General features: G+C 44.1%; 1 long non-coding RNA gene across 1 annotated transcript in view; it reads left to right on the top strand.

Moving 5' to 3' along the window:
* LOC308593921 overlaps positions 1 to 19688 on the top strand; it is a 30881-nt gene extending 11193 nt beyond the window's left edge. The window contains exons 3-6 of the long non-coding RNA XR_014011082.1: positions 542 to 606; positions 15914 to 16015; positions 16677 to 16772; positions 18673 to 19688. This is a non-coding gene — a long non-coding RNA (uncharacterized lncRNA). The remainder of the gene's footprint in view (positions 1 to 541; positions 607 to 15913; positions 16016 to 16676; positions 16773 to 18672) is intronic.
* Positions 19689 to 20521: the final 833 nt, after the last annotated feature.

Below are 20521 nucleotides of genomic sequence, written 5' to 3'. Positions count from 1 at the left end.
TTGGTGCTGACCTTTGAAGCCCTAAATGGCCTCGGTCCAGTATATCTGAAGGAGCGTCTCCACCCCCTTTGTTCTACCCGGACACTGAGGTCCAGCGCTGAGGGCCTTCTGGCGGTTCCCTCACTGCGAGAAGCCAAATTACAGGGAACCAGGCAGAGGGCCTTCTCAGTAGTGGCACCCGCCCTGTGGAACGCCCTCCCACCAGATGTCAAAGAGAACAACAACTACCAAACTTTCAGAAGACATCTGAAGGCAGCCCTGTTTAGGGAAGCTTTTAATGTTTGATATATTAGTGTATTTTAATATCTGGTTGGCAGCCGCCCAGAGTAGCTGGGGAAGCCCAGCCAGATGGGCGGGGTATAAATAATAATAATAATAATAATAATAATAATTATAATTATTATTATTATTATTATTATTATTATTATTATTATTATTATTATTATTATTATTATTAATATTATTAGTGGATAGGTTTGATCAAGAGTCTCCTCCAGCATCATAATTCATTAACATTAATACCTTGCATTTTCCCCATCAGTGTATATGTGTTTCCCAAGGGCTCATTCATCCAAGCACCGATCAGACATGCTTAGCTTCAGAAAGGTACAAGTACAATGCAACATATTTGTTTAAAATCATTGGTTTTCAAACAAATAAAAAACTGACAATATCCAACAATGCATATCTAGTGATGTCCTATTTGAAGAATTGGACTTTTCCAAATCTGTCATGAAGTGACCTGATCTATACCTCCAGCTGTAAACTAGGACCTAGTTAACCCTTGGTTTTTCCACTTCCCAAATATTACAATTCAGTTGAAATCTTTGGCAGGCTTTGAATAACTCTTGCAATGTTACCAAGACTTTGGATATTTTGGGTGACTATAATTTGGATGAACTAAAATATGCAGTTGATTAAGATATTTAAATGACCCATGGAGGGGAAGAGGGAAGTCATAAGATTCGGAAGAATCTTGTTTTATTTTGAAATTTAATTGTGTTAAATGTGTGATTTATTTTGTAAAGCCAATAATTTTTTTAAAGCAACATGAATCATTCCCAAAATATAATTATGAATGAGCCTCTTACATATGTGCCTTAATAGTGTGCGAGCTTGCTTTTGCTGGGTAATCTGATTTATATTAGGTCTAATTTGAGACAAGCAAGCTCTCATCTCCTCATCAACACAAAGAAGCCTTTCTCTTTTCAGATTTGTCAGAGTTGAAAATCCCTGTTCATGACAATGTCATGGGGAACTGCAGAAGCCTAGCAATCTTCTGGTTGTACATATGTCCATACTACACTGAAATAGTTAAATGTTTCTTTGATTGTCTTTGAATTCTTCCTGCCACACTTGCCATCCTCTCCTGCCACAGCAGTGTGGTGCACCGCACCCTTTGAGAACCACTGCAATAGTAATAATTTAGGATAATAATAATTAATTATTTATACCCCGCCCATCTGGCTGGGTTTCCCCAGGAACTCTGGGTGGCTTCCAACAAAAGATTAAAAATACATTAAAACACCAGTCATTAAAAACTTCCCTAAACTGGGCTGCCTTCAGATGTCTTCTAAAAGTCAGATAGTAGTTTATTTCCTTGACATCTGATGGGAGGGCGTTCCACAGGGCGGGCGCCACCACCGAGAAGGCCCTCTGCCAGGTTCCCTGTAACCTCACGTCTCGCAGTGAGGGAACCGCCAGAAGGCCCTCGGCGCTGGACCTCAGTGGCCAGGCTGAATGATGGGGGTGGAGATGCTCCTTCAGGTATACTGGTCCGAGGCCTAGGTGGTTAGGAAACTGCCGCTGCCAGATCTCTCACTGGCACTACCTGGTTTGTGAGCCCCCAATTATCAGGATGCTGGGTGTGTGATATGTCTGGGTGAGGGGTGATGAATCTGCTGAATCCAAAGTTATTCACTTTCCTAGTTAAATAGCCCAGAGGTGGAGTAGGAAAAATGCTCTCCTTTCTCTCTGGAAGCCTCTCAAAAGAAAACCCTCAGATAATTTCTCAGAATATCTTTTTTCTAAGAAATTTCCAATCAGACCAATAATTCCTCTATATATACCAGGCTTTCCAAATTAAGCATACAATTCCAATATGCCAAACTGCAGGTTTTCTGTGGTTGCTTTCTTTTCTTTTTTTGGTAATTTGTTAATTATGTGCATATTCTACATTTTCTCCGAAGGAGTTCAGGACAGCATTTTATCGCACTTCCCTCCCATCACCCATCCTCAACCCAGCGATGTAGATTTATCAGTCTATTTATTTCAGACTTTTAAACCAGCCCTTAAGCTCCCAGAGTAGAGAATACGTAAAACAAAACAATGCACTGAAAAGGATATTTCACTGGCAATACAATTCTTCATAAAAATCATGAAATGGCAAAACCGCCAGGGACCAGCAGCAATTCCATGCACTTGGCTTCCTCTTCAAGATATTGAGGTTTACCCTCCTTTTCCTGGGATCTTAGCTGGGATTTACCCCACCTCTTCACATTATTTTAAATGATACACAGTCACTCCTAACATATTGAAAGTGGTTATAGGGGGAAAAATGCATTTAAGAGCATGTGCGTTGTTTTAAATCTTAAAATATCAAACCCCTAAAGCTTTGTTAAGTTGGCTTTACACCCCCCCCCCGAAGATTCTGCCTCGTTTTTCTCATTAGAGCCAGGGTGGTGTAGTGGTTAAGAGCGGTGGACTCGTAATCTGGTGAACCGGGTTTGCGTCTCCGCTCCTCCACATGCAGCTCCTGGGTGACCTTGGGCTAGTCACACTTCTCTGCGCAGCCTGCATTCGCTCCATAAGACGCACACACATTTCCCCTTACTTTTTAGGAGGGAAAAAGTGAGTCTTATAGAGCAAAAAATACGGTATATGTAAGACTCCCAGATGCGGCAAGTATCGCTTGCCTCACAACATTGCCTCACAGTTTGTTGGACTTGAGCACTTGAGTGAAATGAATGGTCCACAGACAATGTTTCACCACCATCTATATAGGACTTGGAAATTAATCTCCCAGATGGCAGTACCTTTGAGGTCTCTTCAGGAATTCTTTTGGGCAACCTTGACCCATCGCCATTTTGGTCAGTTCCAAGGACAACCGCCCTTTCTCTGAGTCAATATTTTGGATCACAGGCTGCATATTATTTTCCAGAATTCCTCCTTTTTTGAAGAAATGATCATTAATCATGGGGATCAGTTGGATGCCGTTGGGACGGCTCTAACTTGGAAATTAAACAAGCTATTTATTTAATCCTTTGTTATCAAGGAGTTCTCTGGAATTCCTTTAGCTTGCTTCAGCAGTTCTGTTTTGGTGCTGCCCCCTAGTGGGGAGATTCTTATCATGCCTATACAAAAAGATCTGGAACATACAGGGATGGATAAATTTGGCAGCTTGGATTTCTCATTTTTTAGTTTTTCCCGTCTTTGTTTGTTTTGTCCCACTTCCAAATCAGTTTTCGATTGAAAAATTAAATACACACTTCAATGCACATTTCTCCTAATATGTACATTTTGGTTTATACAACTTTTCATAAGTGAAGCAATTTTCACGAGTATACAGTTAATGCGTTTCTGCACATTGTTTTTGCAACATTCAGAAAAGTAGGAATTTCAAAGGACAGCTGTGTTTCAGCTTCTATTTTTGGTTCAGGAAGAGCAAATTTAGTAAAGGTGATGAACATGGCAGAGGAATAACTAACCTCCTGATCCGTGAACAATCTAAGCGTCTGGGTTTATCGTAAAATATAAGGTCACAATCCTAATATTTGATTCGTGGTCCTGGAAGGGATTAGAACTACGAAAAGGTGCCCTTCTGCTTTGCTCTGCTTGCTAGGGCTATTCTGCCTGTTTCTCCTGGCGGTATCCAATGTGCCCTGAAATGGGGTGTTGAGGATGGGGGCAGAAACAGAGTAGGAGCCAGTGTGGTGTAGTGGTTAAGAGCGGTAGACTCCTAATCTGGGGAACCGGGTTCGCGTCTCCGCTCCTCCACATGCAGCTGCTGGGTGACCTTGGGCCAGTCATGCTTCCTTGAAGTCTCTCAGCCCCACTCACCTCACAGAGTGTTTGTTGTGGGGGAGGAAGGGAAAGGAGAATGTTAGCCGCTTTGAGACTCCTTAAAGGGCGTGAAAGGCGGGATATCAAATCCAAACTCTTCTTCTTCTTCTTCAAGTTTCCACTGAAACCTAAAATCGCCCATTCGAGGCCCCTCAGCTGTGGAAAAAAACTGGTTATGCCTTTCTCCTTGACTGGGCCGATTAGGATTAGGATTGCTCTGCTTGGAATTGACTAACAATGTACCTAATTCTATACATGCCTACTCAATGAAGCCCCAGGAAGCTGAGTGGGACTCCCCCCCCCCCCGCCGCCGCCGCCCAGGTAAGTGGATAATAAAGGACTTTGTTTGTAGCTTTACAATCTTTTAAAATTTTTTACACACGTACAAGGGATGAGAAATGTTAAGTTGTGGGTGAACATATCAGATGACACAGCGATTCTTCCAAGCAGCTCTTTATTTGTAAGCTGGAACAGAACTAAACTGAGGAGCTCAGTCAGCCTGCTTATATAGAGCTCCAGAACAATGTAACTGTTACCATTTTCTAAAACTATCCAATCACTGAACGTCACTTTTCGATCCTTCATTTGCATACAAAACTATCCAATCACTGAACGTCACTTTTCGATCCTTCATTTGCATAACTATCTACAGTATCCCCCTGCTGGCCCAGGGTGAGAACTTCAGTACATAACAAGAAAGGGAGCAGGGAAGAACTGTGAATGAATTTAAGAAAACTGAAAACATTCATCTGGTCTCTCAGAACTCTGAGGTGCATTAATGTTAGTTAGCTGTATTTTAGTTTGGTTCTTTGGATGCTGCTATTTAGCTTTTTGTGGGCTACCTTTATTTTTTTTAATAGGAGGAGGAAAAGAAAGAAAGAAAGAAAGAAAGAAAGAAAGAAAGAAAGGGATTTTAGTAGTAGTGAACTGGCTACACAATACAGCTACGAGGGTGGCACTGTGGTCTGCGACAGGGCGAGCTCCTGTTGCTCTGTCCCAGCTCCTGCCTACCTAGCGGCTTGAAAGCACGCCAGTGCAAGTAGATAAACAGGTACTGCTGCGGCGGGAAGGTAAACGGTGTTTCCATGCGCTCTGGTTTCCATCACAGTGTTCCGTTGTGCCAGAAGCAGCTTAGTCATGCTGGCCACATGACCTGGAAAGTTGTCTGTGGACAAATGCTGGCTCCCTTGGCCTGAAAGCGAGATGAGCGCCACAACCCCATAGTCGCCTTTGACTGGACCTAACCGTCCAGGGGTCCTTTTTTACTTTTTTATTTATTTAACTTTTTAATACATGTATAAGAGGAGGAGGGGGAAAAGTCTACTAATATTAATGGCTTAACAAGATATTAATAATATTAGTGGCGTAACAAGAATAATTGGCCACTGCTTGGTAAAGCTGGGATACTGCTGTGATTTCAGAGCTGAGCTCCTGGACCAGTCAATGGTTTTCCAGATGTATATCCAGTCGTTCCAAAGAGCATTGCCTGCCAGAGGCAATGGAATATATTTTTATTTATATTAAAAAAATTATATACTGCCATATCATTAAATATATTAAAGCAGTTTGCAATAGCATCTCCATTTAATTAAAAACAAAAACAAATAGAATTTTAAAAGCAGAGACCATCAAACTAACTGTTATGTAAAGATGTGTTCTTAAGTGCCTGCTTAAGCCTGTCAAAGAATGTTTTTGATGGGGCTTTACAGGTTGAGACCAAAGGTGCTTGCTGAATCTCTGCTGGCAGAGTATTCTATAGGACTTCTACCAAAAGAATGCTGCAGTCTTGTTCAGTTTCAAATAGGTAACCTATTTCTACATCACTGGCATGGAAATGCAGTAAGCTGCCATCTTTATTTGTTTACTAGAGAATGATGTTCTTCCAAAAAAAACCTCCCTGCCTTCTCAATGGCTGCCATTTATTCACTATTCTAAGAGCAGCATCTCATTCCCCATATCAGGATTGGGGTAAATCGCCTCCCCCTTTAACCTCCCCCTTTAACCACCTAGTGTTGTTGTTTAGTCGTTTAGTCGTGTCCGACTCTTTGTGACCCCATGGACCAGAGCACGCCAGGCACTCCTGTCTTCCACCTAGTAGTCAACATCTATCTTGGTCCCTGCGAGGCTACTCTTTAGTAAAGGAAAAAATACAAGCACAAAAAGACCACACATGGAATTTGCATCACACCTGGTTTGGTCCTTAGGAAGCAGTTTGGAGCACAATTAAAGGACACCAAACCATCAGTTAGGTGGTTTGCTTTATTTCCGCCATTGAATTAACCCATTTATTGTGATCACAGACCGACAGAATGTGATAATATATGTAAAAGAATACAGATAAATAAATTCCCAGAAGCACCAAAAGGCAGCCTTTCCTTTGCCATCGGCTTCCCAGTTTGTGTTCAAGTTAAAAGGAATTTAGCTCCCTTACCAGTAGCATAAATAGAGTCATCAATTAAACAGAAAGATCCTCTAGACTGAGTTATTCATAAAGAGTGGCACAGCCAGCCAAAGTCTTTTGGGTCCCCTCTGCACCAGGGGTGTGGTGCTGGGGTCCAGAAGCTCTTGTAGCGATAGCTTGGATCTGCACAATAAGTGCTTTTAAATGTTGATGGCCAGGAAAGGATCCCTTTTGGCAGAATCCCTGTGGCAAACGTTACATTGATTTTTTTTCCAGGTTGTAAGGGTGGAGCATAGTAACATGCGCTCCAGCCTTAATTGTCTGAAAAATCAATGCTTGATAGAACAGATAGTGCTCTCTCTCCCCCCCCCCATTTTATTCTCTCTGTCTTTTCTCAATCACAGTTAGGTGTTTGTAAATAAAGCACAGAAAACCCATTAAGCATAATAGATTGGTTAAAAAAATAATCACATTGCAAATTAACCCGTGAGATCTTGGTGGTTGGAAGGTGCATGGAAACCTGACTGTAAAGGTGAATTATAGCTGCTGGGGAAGATGAGTGCTCAGCCCAATGTCCCTTTCTACCCTTTCTCTGCCCTCGCTTCCCTTCTCTTGGACCCTGTTTCCTGTCTTTTTTTCTTTTTTTCATCTTTTGGGATCCTTGCCTGTGCCGAGATGCAATTATATTTCCAGAAACTGCTGGTTGTTGTTCACCTTTGAACGCACACGGTCAGTCTAACCCATTTGCTTTCAAGACAAGCACGGCTGTGCCTGTGTTTGCTCCTTTCCGGAGTGCAAGATTCCTTGACTGCTGGCATGCAAATAGGTGTGAGATGACAAGGAGGATTGGGATATTGACTGCTGATGTCACAATGGTACTGATGCATTACAGTGGTACCTTGGGTTAAGTACAGTGGTGCCCCGCAAGACGAATGCCTCGCAAGACGGAAAACTCGCTAGACGAAAGAGTTTTCCGTTTTGGAGGTGCTTCGCAAAACGAATCTCCTATGGGCTTGCTTCGCAAGACGAAAATGTCTTGTGAGTTCCTGCAGGTTTTTCCCCCTTCCCCCCTTTTTCTAAGCCGCTAAGCCGCTTATCAGCTGATCCGATAAGCCGATAAGCCGCTAAAAGCCGCTAAAAGCCGCTAATAGCGCTAATAGCGCTAATCCGCTAATCCGTCAATGGGCTTGCTTCGCAAGACGAAAAAACCGCTAGACAAAGAGAATCACAGAACGGATTCTTTTCGTCTTGCGAGGCACCACTGTACTTAATTCGTTCCAGAGGTCCGTTCTTAACCTGAAACTGTTCTTAACCTGAAGCACCACTTTAGCTAATGGGGCCTCCTGCTGCTGCCGCGCCGCCGGAGCACGATTTCTGTTCTCATCCTGAAGCAAAGTTCTTAACCTGAACCACTATTTCTGGGTTAGCGGAGTCTGTAACCTGAAGCGTATGTAACCTGAAGCGTATGTAACCCGAGGTACCACTGCATTTGGAAAGAGTATAGGAAGATTTGCAGAGATCTGGGACATTTTTCTAGAAATATGCATTTTTAAAAAACGGTTTAGCAGGCATCAGCATGGGATGGCCTTTGGTAAAGCGTGTCCTCCCTCAAAGAGGGCATGTGTTGCGGTGAGACCTGGAGACTGACCTCCTGGTTGTGGGTGGGTAGACTGGACAGCCACAACACCCGATTGGTAGGTCCCTCGTTGCTGGCTTTAATCTGGCCAATGGGGTGCAGTCTAAACAGATCGAGGGACCTATATATACCCAGTCACATAAGCCAGAGCATCCTCTTTTGGCTTGTGCCTTTGGAACACCCGCCCACCTCTCCCTAAATTTAGGGCATTTTGCGATTGACCTTGCTATGCCGTCATGTGTCATCTGTCATTGGGACAGGGGCATGGCAGGAATTTCCCCCACTTGGCGGATTGGCTGTTGCCATTTGGGTTTTGCCTGCTGTGTCGCAAATCGTCACAACTTGTAAGGTTGCAGATAGGCACTGGTTTAGGTGATAGGGATGGGAGAACGGTCTTGCCATCCCTATGTGAAGGGTATTCCGTTAAAGGAATCCAGGGACTCAACTTGGTTTGGTCAACCCCTGTGAGGGGGTTGTGCCCATGCCTGAGTCCAGGGCAGCATCTGGGGAGTGGACATAGTCTGTTCCTGGGCTTTCCATCTACATCAGGTGTTCACCCTTGGCTGACCTATGATAGAGCTCTGGGTCAGCGCTGTCTGCAAGGGTGCAGGGAGCTAGTCGAACCAGAGCCTATGCAAGCACACACTTTCCATAATCAATAAAGTTGTGGCCTAAATTCTGCCAAAACCAAAATTAATATTTGAGTCAAGTGTGAGTTTATTTAGGGGGGAGGTCTCTGGGTCTGAACGCACAACAAACACTGTAAGCAGCTGACCATCATAGGTTGCCATCAGCTTCCTTTGGTACTGCCCAGAATAAAAGCTACTGCCTGACATTTAGGTATCAGTCCTATAGCAACCTTCAGTCCAAGAAGGCTCCCCCCCGGCCATGGAAAAGACTGATGTAAGTGAGCAGGTTGTTAAGAGATTGGGATCTTCCGTTTCTCTACAAGATGTATTAACCTCTGCTGTAACTTCCTGTTCTGGTACAATTCTTCTTTTGATCTATTAGCAGAATATCCATCAAGCCGATATATCGTACTAAAAAGGTGGGGACACATTAATCCTGGCCCTTGTCATTAGGCATTTAAGTGCAACGTTATCCATCCCGCGTGTGTTTTGTCAGACAGCCTTGATTCAGGATACACAGGTTCATTCTCTACTTATCACTCAGGGTAAGTATCATTATCATTCAGCCCACCGCTTCTTGTTCTTGAACTGCAAACCTGACCTAAACACTCAGTATAATCTCCCTGTGTAAAGATAGCAGGAATTTCCTGTGCCTGACGCTTGGGGTCAACTTGCACTCTTAACCAGTTCTCAAGATTGGGGAGGAGAGAGAGAAAGTTTTCAGATTCAAACAGGGTGTCGAAGAAAGCGATGACAGAGACATCTGAACTCCAAAGCCTACCCTAATGGAAAAGTGAGCGGGCCATTAAGAGTAACATTGCCACCGGTCTGAAAGTCACGATATCCTTCAGCGCTGCTGCTATTAGTAAACTGCCTGAAATGCATTTTTCCACAACAGGAAAGTTTTATTTTGGAAACGAAAAATCGCAAAACAATAGAAATCCCATTATCTGGTTTATTGAAAACTCCCAGCCATCTACTTTTGCTGTGACCTCACTGGGTCATTACAAGGGTGTTTTTGCTCATGACAGATTCGCCCCCCCTTTTGCTTTATTTATTTATGTTTCTGCACCATTTTCCCACATGAAACTGCCTTATACTGGATCAGACTATGGTATGGTTACCAGATTTTTTCAATGAATCCGGGGGTACTTTTTTTTTTTTTTGAAGCTGAATAGCAACAGGGAGTCAGTAGTGGGGATGGTGAGGCAAAAGACCCTGGGCCCAAGCATACATGCATATCGTATAAGGGTGCAAAGCCCTTCTTTCACACCCTATGAAACATAAATGCAGCTTTTTTAAAAAAATGGGCAATGGCGCACAGCCTGCCTGTGACTCCCGAGCCTTCCCTGATCTCCTTCCCCTTCCCCCCTTTGTTTTGACAGATCAGGGGAGGCTCGGGAGTCACAGGCGGGCGGCCGTTGCCCAGGAGGGGCCAGCCTGGTAGTGCAGTTGGCTCTGGCTGGCTTCAGGAGCTGCTCGTTGCCATGACACAGGAAAAATGGCGGGTGCCAGGGCAGCGAGCAGCTCCTGAAGCTAGCCAGAACCAACTGCACTAATAGGCTGCCAGAGCTGCAATGGTTAGAATGCACAGCTGATTTTAAAATGGCTCTCAGTCCCATATCGGCAGCATCCATATAAATGTGGATATGTGACACGAGGCAAAACACTTCCTGTGTATCAAGACCTGGGACAGTTACGAATATTATTTATCACTGTGTCATGGCAGAGGTAGCCCAGGGAGGCAGAATCTGGTTTGCGTGGGAAAGTTCAGGGTGGCAGGAGAGGATATATTGTTTATTAATATCCTTCCTAACTTGCACTAGCAAGTTCCTTTACTTAGCAGAGTTTACATTCCCCTTTTTACATGCACAGCAGATAGCTGGTTGCAGGCTCATGTGAGCCTCTCACTATTATACAATTCTGTCTGTCTCAGATTGAATTGTACACTCCTGGTAAGTTCCCTTGAATCCCTCTTAAAAAAATGAAGACGCCACAATCTTATTCAAAGTCAATAAAATAAGTTTACTCACATCAGTTCACAGTTGGATTCCTGAAGGCAGACTTAGTTACAAATATGTACATGTGGATCTACCCCATATGGCGGAATCATCCCAGTGCTTCTGCTAGCTGAGAAGCTAGCTGAGAAGCTAGCAGAGCATTCCTAGCTAAAAAACTGGTCAAATGAAGAAGGAAGTCAAAGAGAGAGAGAGAGTGCTGCGTGACTCATCCTTTCGTTACCTGGACAGGTAAGGTCACACCCACCTCTAGTCACATGCAAAGGAAGGATGCTCCAGCCCAGGAGGAACAGGAAGTTTCGACTGGCTGGACCAAACATCTCCTTGCATGTCCACTCTAGGAAAACAAGGAATGTTGTATTTGACTGCCTCTCATGGATCACATCCTACAGTTTGCATGTGATTGTATGTGTTTTGGGAAGTGGCTGCCATCTTATTTCCTTTCAGGAAGGGAGTCACCCAGCTAGGGCAGCCATTTTCATTGTAAAAAAAGAAAGAAAAGAGGACACGCATCAAACAAAAGATCACAGAGATTTGCACATCCTGCTTTGTACATGTAGATGCAAACTTATACGCTATTATAGAAATGCAACACACCTGGTTAAGAGTGTGTGCTCAGGCACTGTTGAGTGGGAATTTCAAGACCCTTCTGCTCTCCCTTCTAATGGTTATCTTTAAACTGGACTTAGATCAGACAGTCCTTCAGATGCAAGACTGACCCTATGCAAAGTAGGACATGTGACCACCAAGTAAGCAATAGCTAACAGAAAGCTCCTTGAGCCAAGACTCAACATCTGAAAGTTCCCTGATTGGATAACCTGACATTTTTAGGCTCAGCTAGCTATGGAAAGCATAGCTCAATTTAACATGAGACGAGGAATGAAGGTGAGGTTGAAGATAAATGTTAGATGCATATATGCTTGTCACTGCTAAAAATGGAACAATCGACTAGATGGAAGTAACTCTGATCCAGCAAGACAACCCTTACATTCTTGAGGTCTTAGATTCTCGATACAGAAATTGTGTGTGTGTGTGTGTGTGTGTGTGTGTGAATACAGGCATACCACAACACCATTCATGATTCTTATAATGGGTGGCATAGATTTCCTCCCATTAAACTTATAAACATCCCCACAGAGTGTTGGTTGGACTAAGTAAATTTTGTTGGTATAATTCCCTTTAGTCTCATATCAGTAATCTGCACTTGGCAGTTTACGGAACTTTGATGGCTGTACCAAATTTTGTGTTCAATAAAAGATAACACGAGAGATCATTAGAGCAGCTATGTCAGATTAAATGTATTTTCTTGTACAGGAGTGAAGTCCCTTCAGTAACCTTTGCAATTTACTGTAGTCTCACAGAGAACAATATTTTCCCAGCAGACCTCAACACAAAGGGCCATTACAAAATGTGATTCATATTTCATACGTTCAGAAACGTTCCACACAAATTACAAATGGAGGCTTTATTGCAGTATTTATGTTCTGTTACCAACAAGGTATGTATAAGTAATATTATGCATCCCAGGGTGCCTGGCCTACACAGCTTGCATTTATTAGTTACTTATACTTTGCGGTTAAATACCAGGAAACTTATGTTACTTTATCTGGAAGCACACAAAAATGAATCAGCAAAACCCCACCATGATGGTTCTGAGATTTCCTGAACGGATAGGAAAGAAGTAGTCTGCCTAGTCTGCCTCTCAAAACATCTCCCTCTTCTAAGCCTCATTGTGGTCCACATAGGAAGGAATGTTTATTCTTACTCCAGAGTAAGAGTAGGACTTGGTCACTTTCCATGAGCCCATGGTTAGGCTTATCTGCTAATATGGAATGCTGTGGTTACGATGGAGACTATAGGATTGCCAATCCTGAATCCAAATATTCAAGAATCTGACTGGGACTTGGGGACCTTTCTGATCCTGGGGCACAGCATGTTTGGGAGGGAGTGCCAACAGTGCACCCCTATTATTTGGGTGAGGCCATTTTGGGTGCATCTGGAGAGGAGCCCAGCACAAAGCCCATCTATTCATGGTGTATGGCATAATAATAATAATAAAACAGCCAAGGGATGGTGGTGGGGTGCATGTGGAGGAAATGGCCTTGCCTCTTGTATTTCTTTCAGCTGGCCCAAAAGCAACAGTGGAGGGCCAGACCATTTATTTTCTGGCCAGTTAGAATCTCAGGCACAATACCAACTTAATCAGACTGTGTTCTATGGCAATAATATTCAAATTTTCAGCTTTCTATGGGGGAAAACTTTTTCATGTTTACTTTGTCAGTTTGCATTTCTGAGTACAGAAAGTTTTGATCTGATGTGTGGAGATCTTTCCTATTCTACTTAATTCAAGAGGGTTGTGGAAGCTTCTCTGTGTGAAAGAAACTTCAGGATGTTTGGGTTATTCCTTCAGAGAAGCTGAGTACAGCTGGTTTAAACTGGTTCTGTTATCTCTTATTCAAGGTCATGCTGACTATAACAAGAGGTCAGAAGGAGCGTGGGTCTCCCACTTTCTCTTTCTATCTCTTTTCCTTCTGGTGTGGTGTTCTGTATATAGTGTTAAGGATTAGTCATATTCATTACTTTTTTCGAAAAAAATGTTTAGGGGTACTCTCATTTTCCTACACATATTGAAGTACTGCCCCTCAATGAGGCCAAACTTAAATTCACAAAATGTTTAGGGGTATGTGCCCCCCTGTGCCCCACCCAGAAAAAAGCACTGGCCTTATTATAAGTTATTGTAAGTTTAAGTTAAGTCTGCTGCAACTGGATTTCTTATGGACAGTGCCAATCCTGAATGTGCTGGATTTGTGACCATTATGCTCATTTGTCTTCAGTAGCAGAAAAGCTCTGCTGAATGAAATACAATTGCCTCTGGTCTATTTTTTGGGAATCCTGCAATGTGTTAAAGTTGTTATTCTGCATTGGAATCTACTCTGGATCAATACTGAGTAGAATTTCAATGACATACTTGCCTGTGGAGGAACCTCGAAGCTGCTGTCACCACCGAATTCTTGCACACTGCAGAGGATTCTGGGACATGTTGTTGGTTATTTGCAGATTAGTTGGGCTGCAGAAGGCGTTCTGGGGAGACCACACATTCAAGAAATGCAAAAGTAACTTTTGCTTGGTTTAATAACAAATAACAAAAACAAAAACTCCTTTTACACTAAATTACATTATATCAATAAGTGTGACCCATCCACCAGGGTACTGAGAGAGCTACATGCTGCTCTTTATATACTATACCCAACAGCTTAATCAACATAACTTAACAGCACCTGCTATACTGCTTCACAGCTGTAAAACTAGGTCATGTTATTTGCTCTGGCCCTTGAAGACATACGCATCTTGTGGAACAATAATGAAACCTAAAACTTAAAGAAACCATTCAACAGTTGTACAGTACACACTCTAACATGCCCTCGAACATTCCTCAGATGAAAACGGGGACATTTCTCACACACTCCCCTCTGGCCAATTGACGCTCCTTGACCCTCCCATTCCCCACCCCTCTGCAGAGCATGCCCTATCAGAAGTAGGGTGAGTGGCCCCCCACCACCACACCAACAGTACACATGCCCTCCACCATCCTGAGAAAACCCCTGAATCCTGATTTTATTTTACACACACAAAAATGCACACCAATTGTGCTCCACTCTGCTCCCTGTTTCTTTCTGCCCAGGGCAACCCTGTCCAACGCCTGCCTCTCAGAGCTGACGTGTCTCACAGGGCTGGGTCTCCAGGGCTGGGTGCTGTCCAGCAACTGCTACAAGCTTCCCAAGGGGGGTGGCTGGCAGTGGAGCCCATGGAAATGCCATGGAAAGGCAATAAGATGTTCCCTCGGGGAAAGGACTGGCTCATCCTCCTTCTTAAGCTAATCCAGAATGCGGCAGCTAGACTGGTGACTGGGAGCGGCCACCGAGACCACATAACACCGGTCTTGAAAGACCTGCACTGGCTCCCAGTACGTTTCCGAGCACAATTCAAAGTATTGGTGCTGACCTTCAAAGCCCTAAACAGCCTCGGCCCAGTATACCTGAAGGAGCATCTCCACCTCCATCGTTCTGCCCGGACGCTGAGCTCCAGCTCCGAGGGCCTTCTGGTGGTTCCCTCCCTGCGAGAAGCCAAGTTACAGGGAACCAGGCAGAGGGCCTTCTCGGTAGTGGCGCCCGCCCTGTGGAACACCCTCCCACCAGATGTCAAAGAGAAAAACAACTACCTGACATTCAGAAGACATCTGAAGGCAACCCTGTTTAGGGAAGCTTTTAATATTTAATAGATTATTGTATTTTAATATTCTGTTGGAAGCTGCCCAGAGTGGCTGGGGAGACCCGGCCAGATGGGTGGGGTCTAAATAATAAATTATTATTATTATTAGTGGCAGCAGCACCGGTGGGGAAAATGGGGACATTCTGGGATCAAATCAGAAGCCAAGACGGCTTCCATAATTCCAGGACTGTCTCTGGAAAATCGGGAAACTTGGAGGGTATGGGCTAGTCATGTGCATGGCTTCCTGAGCCTCACGATGAATTGCAAGTATACCCAAGAAAACTTCCAAGGACTGCTGCAGTGCCTCAGAAAGGCATTGCCTGAAAGCTGGTGGGCTGTGATAATAATTGGCAAAGCCCCCCTCCCAACAATGAGGTGTGTGTTTTTTAAAAAAAGATATTCATTTAGGTTTCAGTATTCCAAACCGTCTTGGGTAAATTGTGGGTTGTGAACGATGGACAGGGCAAGAATGGAAGTTAAGCAGAGCTGACTCAGTGACAACTGTGATCATATGCTTTCCCTGCAAAGCAATTATAAATTCAGCCAAGCAGACATCTGATGCTGCAATATTAATTTCAGCTCACATTCACCGGTGACTCCTGTCACAGTATTTTTCCTTTATGCAGGTAAATCACCTGTCAAGAACCACAGTGATGCCATCTTTCTCAGGATGAACTCATTAGTGGTACTGAAGAAAGGGAACAACAGACTGTGGCTTTGTGTGTATCTCGACTCGAACACACTTCAGAAACAAAAGTGAAGAATGAACATGTGCAGCAGGAGTCAGGGTCATGCTCACCAGCACCTTAGTGCATCCGTCAGAATTTCTGTGTGGCTTCTATGTGCCTAAACCCCATACACACCTAGTCTCTTGTGATTTGTACTTCTGTTTCCATAGTTCTGATGAACATGCAGGGATTGGAGTCAGAGTCAGAAGGCAAGATCCTGACCCTCCACCAATATAAGCTGCTTTGTCATCTGAATAGGGTAGGCCTGCCATGTTGTTGTTTAGTCATTTAGTAATGTCCGACTCTTCGTGAGCCCATGGACCAGAGCACGCCAGGCACTCCTGTCTTCCACTGCCTCCCGCAGTTTGGTCAAACACATGCTGGTAGCTTCGAGAACACTGTCCAACCATCTTGTCCTCTGTCGTCCCCTTCTCCTTGTGCCCTCACTCTTTCCCAACATCAGGGTCTTTTCCAAGTCATACATTATACCACAGTCTAGCATGGCCTGTGTTTTCTGAATTTATCCCTTGAATGTATTACCTTCCCGCCGGAGCGGTACCTATTTATCTACTTGCACTTTGGCGTGCTTTCGAACTGCTAGGTTGGCAGGAGCAGGGACCCAGCAATGGGAGCTCACCCTGTCGCGGGGATTCGAACCGCCGACCTTCTGATCGGCAAGTCCTAGGCTCTGTGGTTTAGACCACAGCGCCACCTGCGTGTCATGGACATTAAAAGGCGGCTAAAACAAAAATCTGTAAAAATGCAATAGGGCAATCCAAATTCCTCATTAAATTTAACCGAAAAACAATAATCCCAGTCAAAAATAACAACAATAGCAGGGGAGAGCAGCACGCCACAGCTTGTCAGCTATGAGACAAGATCTTTTTAAAGGCTGTTGATGAAAACCTGGGCTTGTTGCTGAATCTCTCCCAGGAAGATGCTTCACTGGCTGGAGCGGCTTCCATGAGACTGCAAAAGGGGAAGCAAAGACCACAGAGGAGAAGGCAATGGAAGAGGCCATGGACAAAGGTACGAGGGGGCAGGGCGAGTGGGGGCAGGGTGAGGAAGGGGTTGGTGGCAGGAAGGGGGAAAGCAGGCGGGCGACAGGATCGGTGGGATGGTGGTGGAGTGCCCCAATTTGCCCTCCTTAAATGTTGGGGGTGGGTATGGCAGCTGCTTCCATTGCCAGGAGTTTCCTCTGTGTCCTACCATGCATCTTTTGTGTATTCTTCTCTTATGCACTTATACCAGGGGTAGGCAACCTAAGGCCCGGGGGCTGGATGTGGCCCAATCGCCTTCTCAATCCGGTCTGTGGATGGTCCGGGAATCAGCGTGTTTTTACATGAGTAGAATGTGTCCTTTTATTTAAAATGCATCTCTGGGTTATTTGTGGGACCTGCCTGGTGTTTTTACATGAGTAGAATGTGTGCTTTTATTTAAAATGCATCTCTGGGTTATTTGTGGGGCCTAGGAATTTGTTCATCCCCCCCCTCAAAATATAGTCTGGTTCCCCACATGGTCTGAGGGGTGGTGGACTGGCCCACGGCTGAAAAAGGTTGCTGACCCCTGACGTATACCATTTGTGAGTGGTTATTTGCTCATATTAGAGGTGATTCATAATGTATGAATGGGCTCAGGAATCCACTAGAAGCACAGGTTTTTATTTTTATTTTGTTTTTACTGTTGTCACATATGAGGCAAGTTGATTAAAAAACCCCTCACCCAATCAAGGCTGCTTTATTTCCTGCCATCACATAACTGCTTCTGAGAACCAGGTACTCAGTCACCTGACCCCAGCTGTAAATGTTAAGAAAAAGAAAATAAGTCAAAGGTCCCTTTTTGGGTGCCTGGTGGGGACGGAGGCAGAAACCTAGTGGTGACAGTAGGAGGGAGAAAGTGACAAGAGCAGCCAGCAGCGAAGTGGAGGAAAGGAAATATGATAGTAACGTGTGTAAGACTAACCATGGCGATTGGGGCTGAGGCTGAAGAGTACCTGGTCCAAGTCCCTGTCAAAAACGGTAGCACATCAGATCTTAAAGCGGTCTCTTCCAGACCGGGGTTTACTGTGGCTGTATTCCACGGACGCAATAAAAGTGCATTCAAGGTAAAGGTAAAGGTACCCCTGACTGTTAGGTCCAGTCACGGACGACTCTGGGGTTGCACACTCATCTCACTCTATAGGCCGAGGGAGCCGGCGTACAGCTTCCGGGTCACGTGGCCAGCATGACTAAGCCGCTTCTGGCGAACCAGAGCAACGCACAGAAACACCGTTTACCTTGCCGCCGGAGCGGTACCTATTTATCTACTTGCACTTTGATGTGCTTTCGAACTGCTAGGTTGGCAGGAGCAGGGACTGAGCAACAGGAGCTCATCCCATCGCAGGGATTCGAACCGCCAACCTTCTGATCAACAAGTCCTAGGCTCTGTGATTTAGACCACAGCACCACCCGCGTCCCTAAAAGCAGTGGCGTAGCGTGGGGGTGCAGGGGGGGGGGCCGGCCGCACCGGGCGCAACATCTGGGGGTTAGGGTTAGGGGGCGCAAATCCATGGGTTAGGGGGCGCAAATTACTTGCCTTGCCCCGGGTGCTGACAACCCACGCTACGCCACTGCTTAAAAGTGCATTAATGGTGGGTTTATTCTGCTTTATTAGTTGTTCTGCAATCTTTCCCCAAGGCTACCAGATTATAGCTGTCCAGAGGGGTTCTAGTTTAGGGACGTTTTTAATGTTTGATATTTTATCACTTTTTTATTATTACTAATAATATTCTGTTGGGAGGTGCCCAGAGTGGGGGTATTATTATTATTATTATTATTATTATTATTATTATTATTATTATTATTATTAATTATTATTATTATTATTATTATTATTATTATTATTATTATTATTATTATTATTATTATTATTATTATTATTATTATTTTAGGTCAATGAAAGTGGGACAACCTGAACCCTAGATATTTGTGGTGAGACAAGTTACAGGATTTCAGCAGGAAGCTATAGGATAGGCACTGACTGGAAATGAAGTGATACAGCCAGCCTCAAACCTTTGCAGGTAAAGGAACATCTGTACACACCTGCATTGCTCAGTAAACCTACTTTTCATCTCCAACAGTCTGGCCAATGAATGCAAAGTCACCAGAATAATCGACAAAAACAAGGCGTTATTTTTTAAAATGTTAATATAATTAATAATACGAATAAATATGCAAAATGAATGCATTTGCTTTTGGTTCCAACAAGCACACAGCAGGCACCTTTAGGCTCTCTCGCTACAGAATTTCTCTGGCTATGGATCTTGGAAATCTACATTAATGTAGCAATAGAGCCTTGTGGCCTGTAATGGATTTCTCATAAATCTGGACTGACCATGAATGTCAAAGCCGTAGGCATGGCATTATGTCCACTATCTACAGTATATCAAGGAAAGATATCACCCCATTTGGGATAATCACGGCAATCATCATCTCCAGCGTGTTAACCGCTCTCGTAATGAATAGCGCTGTTTTAAAAGCTTTAGAAATAAATGGAAGTCTTTTGTTTCCGAGTCCAGGTAAGTGGTGGTTAGCCAACGGTATGTGATACTTCATCACAAAGACATGTGGGAACAGAATGCATGCCAACACGTCTGTCGTGTGCCTCCTGCCAGGCTGAAGCCATTTACTTTGTAGTTCTTGAGTCATTTGAATGGGAATACTTGAGAGTAACTCGCTCAAGGGCTGAAGCTATGGATCGAACCATTCACGAAAACAACTGCTTAGTTAAATATTTATCTTTAACAGCAACTAAGGGATCATGAAGGCAAAACAGTTTTGACTTTCAAAAATTGCTTTCCCTCCACCTCTCTAACCCAACAGACTTTCTTGTAGTGTATCCTTCTTGTAGTGTATACCTGAAGGAGCATCTCCACCCCCATTGCTCTGCTCTGCCTGGACACTAAGGTCCAGCACCAAGGGCCTTCTGGTGGTTCTCTCACTGCGAGAAGCCAAGTTACAGGGAACCAGGCAGAGGGCCTTCTTGGTAGTGGCGCCCGCCCTATGGAACACACTCCCATCAGATGTCAAAGAGATAAACAACTATCTGATGGTTAGAAAACATTTGAAGGCAGCCCTGTTTAGTTTTTAATGACTGATGTTTTATTGTATTTTAATCTTTATTGGAAGCCACCCAGGATGGCTGGGGAAACCCAGCCAGATGGGTGGGGTATAAATAAATTATTATTATTAGTAGTAGTAGTAGTAGTACAGTGGTACCTCTGTTTACATACACTTCAGGTTACAGACTCTGCTTACCCAGAAATAGTACCTCGGGTTAAGAACTTTGCTTCAGGATGAGAACAGAAATTGTGCTCCTGCGGCATGGCGGCAGCAGGAGGCCCCATTAGCTAAAGTAGTGCTTCAGGTTAAGAACAGTTGCAGGTTAAAAACGGACCTCTGGAATGAATTAAGTACTTAACCCGAGGTACCACTGTAGTAGTACAGTCATACCTCGGGTTACAGCTGCTTCAGGTTGCATTTTTTCAGGTTACACACCCGCCAAAACCCAGAAGTACTGGAATGGGTTACTTCTGGGTTTCGCCGCTTGTGCATGCACAGAAGCGCTAAACCGCGCTTTGCGCATGCACAAAAGCACCAAATAGCAACCCCCGCGTGCGCAGATACGGGTTGCGAACGTGCATCTCGCATGGGTCACATTCGCAACCTGAGTGTCCACTGTAGTAGTATCCCTCCTCCTGCTGAATATGTTATGTATTATTATTACTATTTATTATATTT

Source organism: Podarcis bocagei, assembly GCF_964188305.1.
Source record: "Podarcis bocagei genome assembly, chromosome: 8".
NCBI classification, from domain to species: domain Eukaryota; kingdom Metazoa; phylum Chordata; class Lepidosauria; order Squamata; family Lacertidae; genus Podarcis; species Podarcis bocagei.
This window is presented reverse-complemented; position numbering and strand designations above follow the sequence as displayed.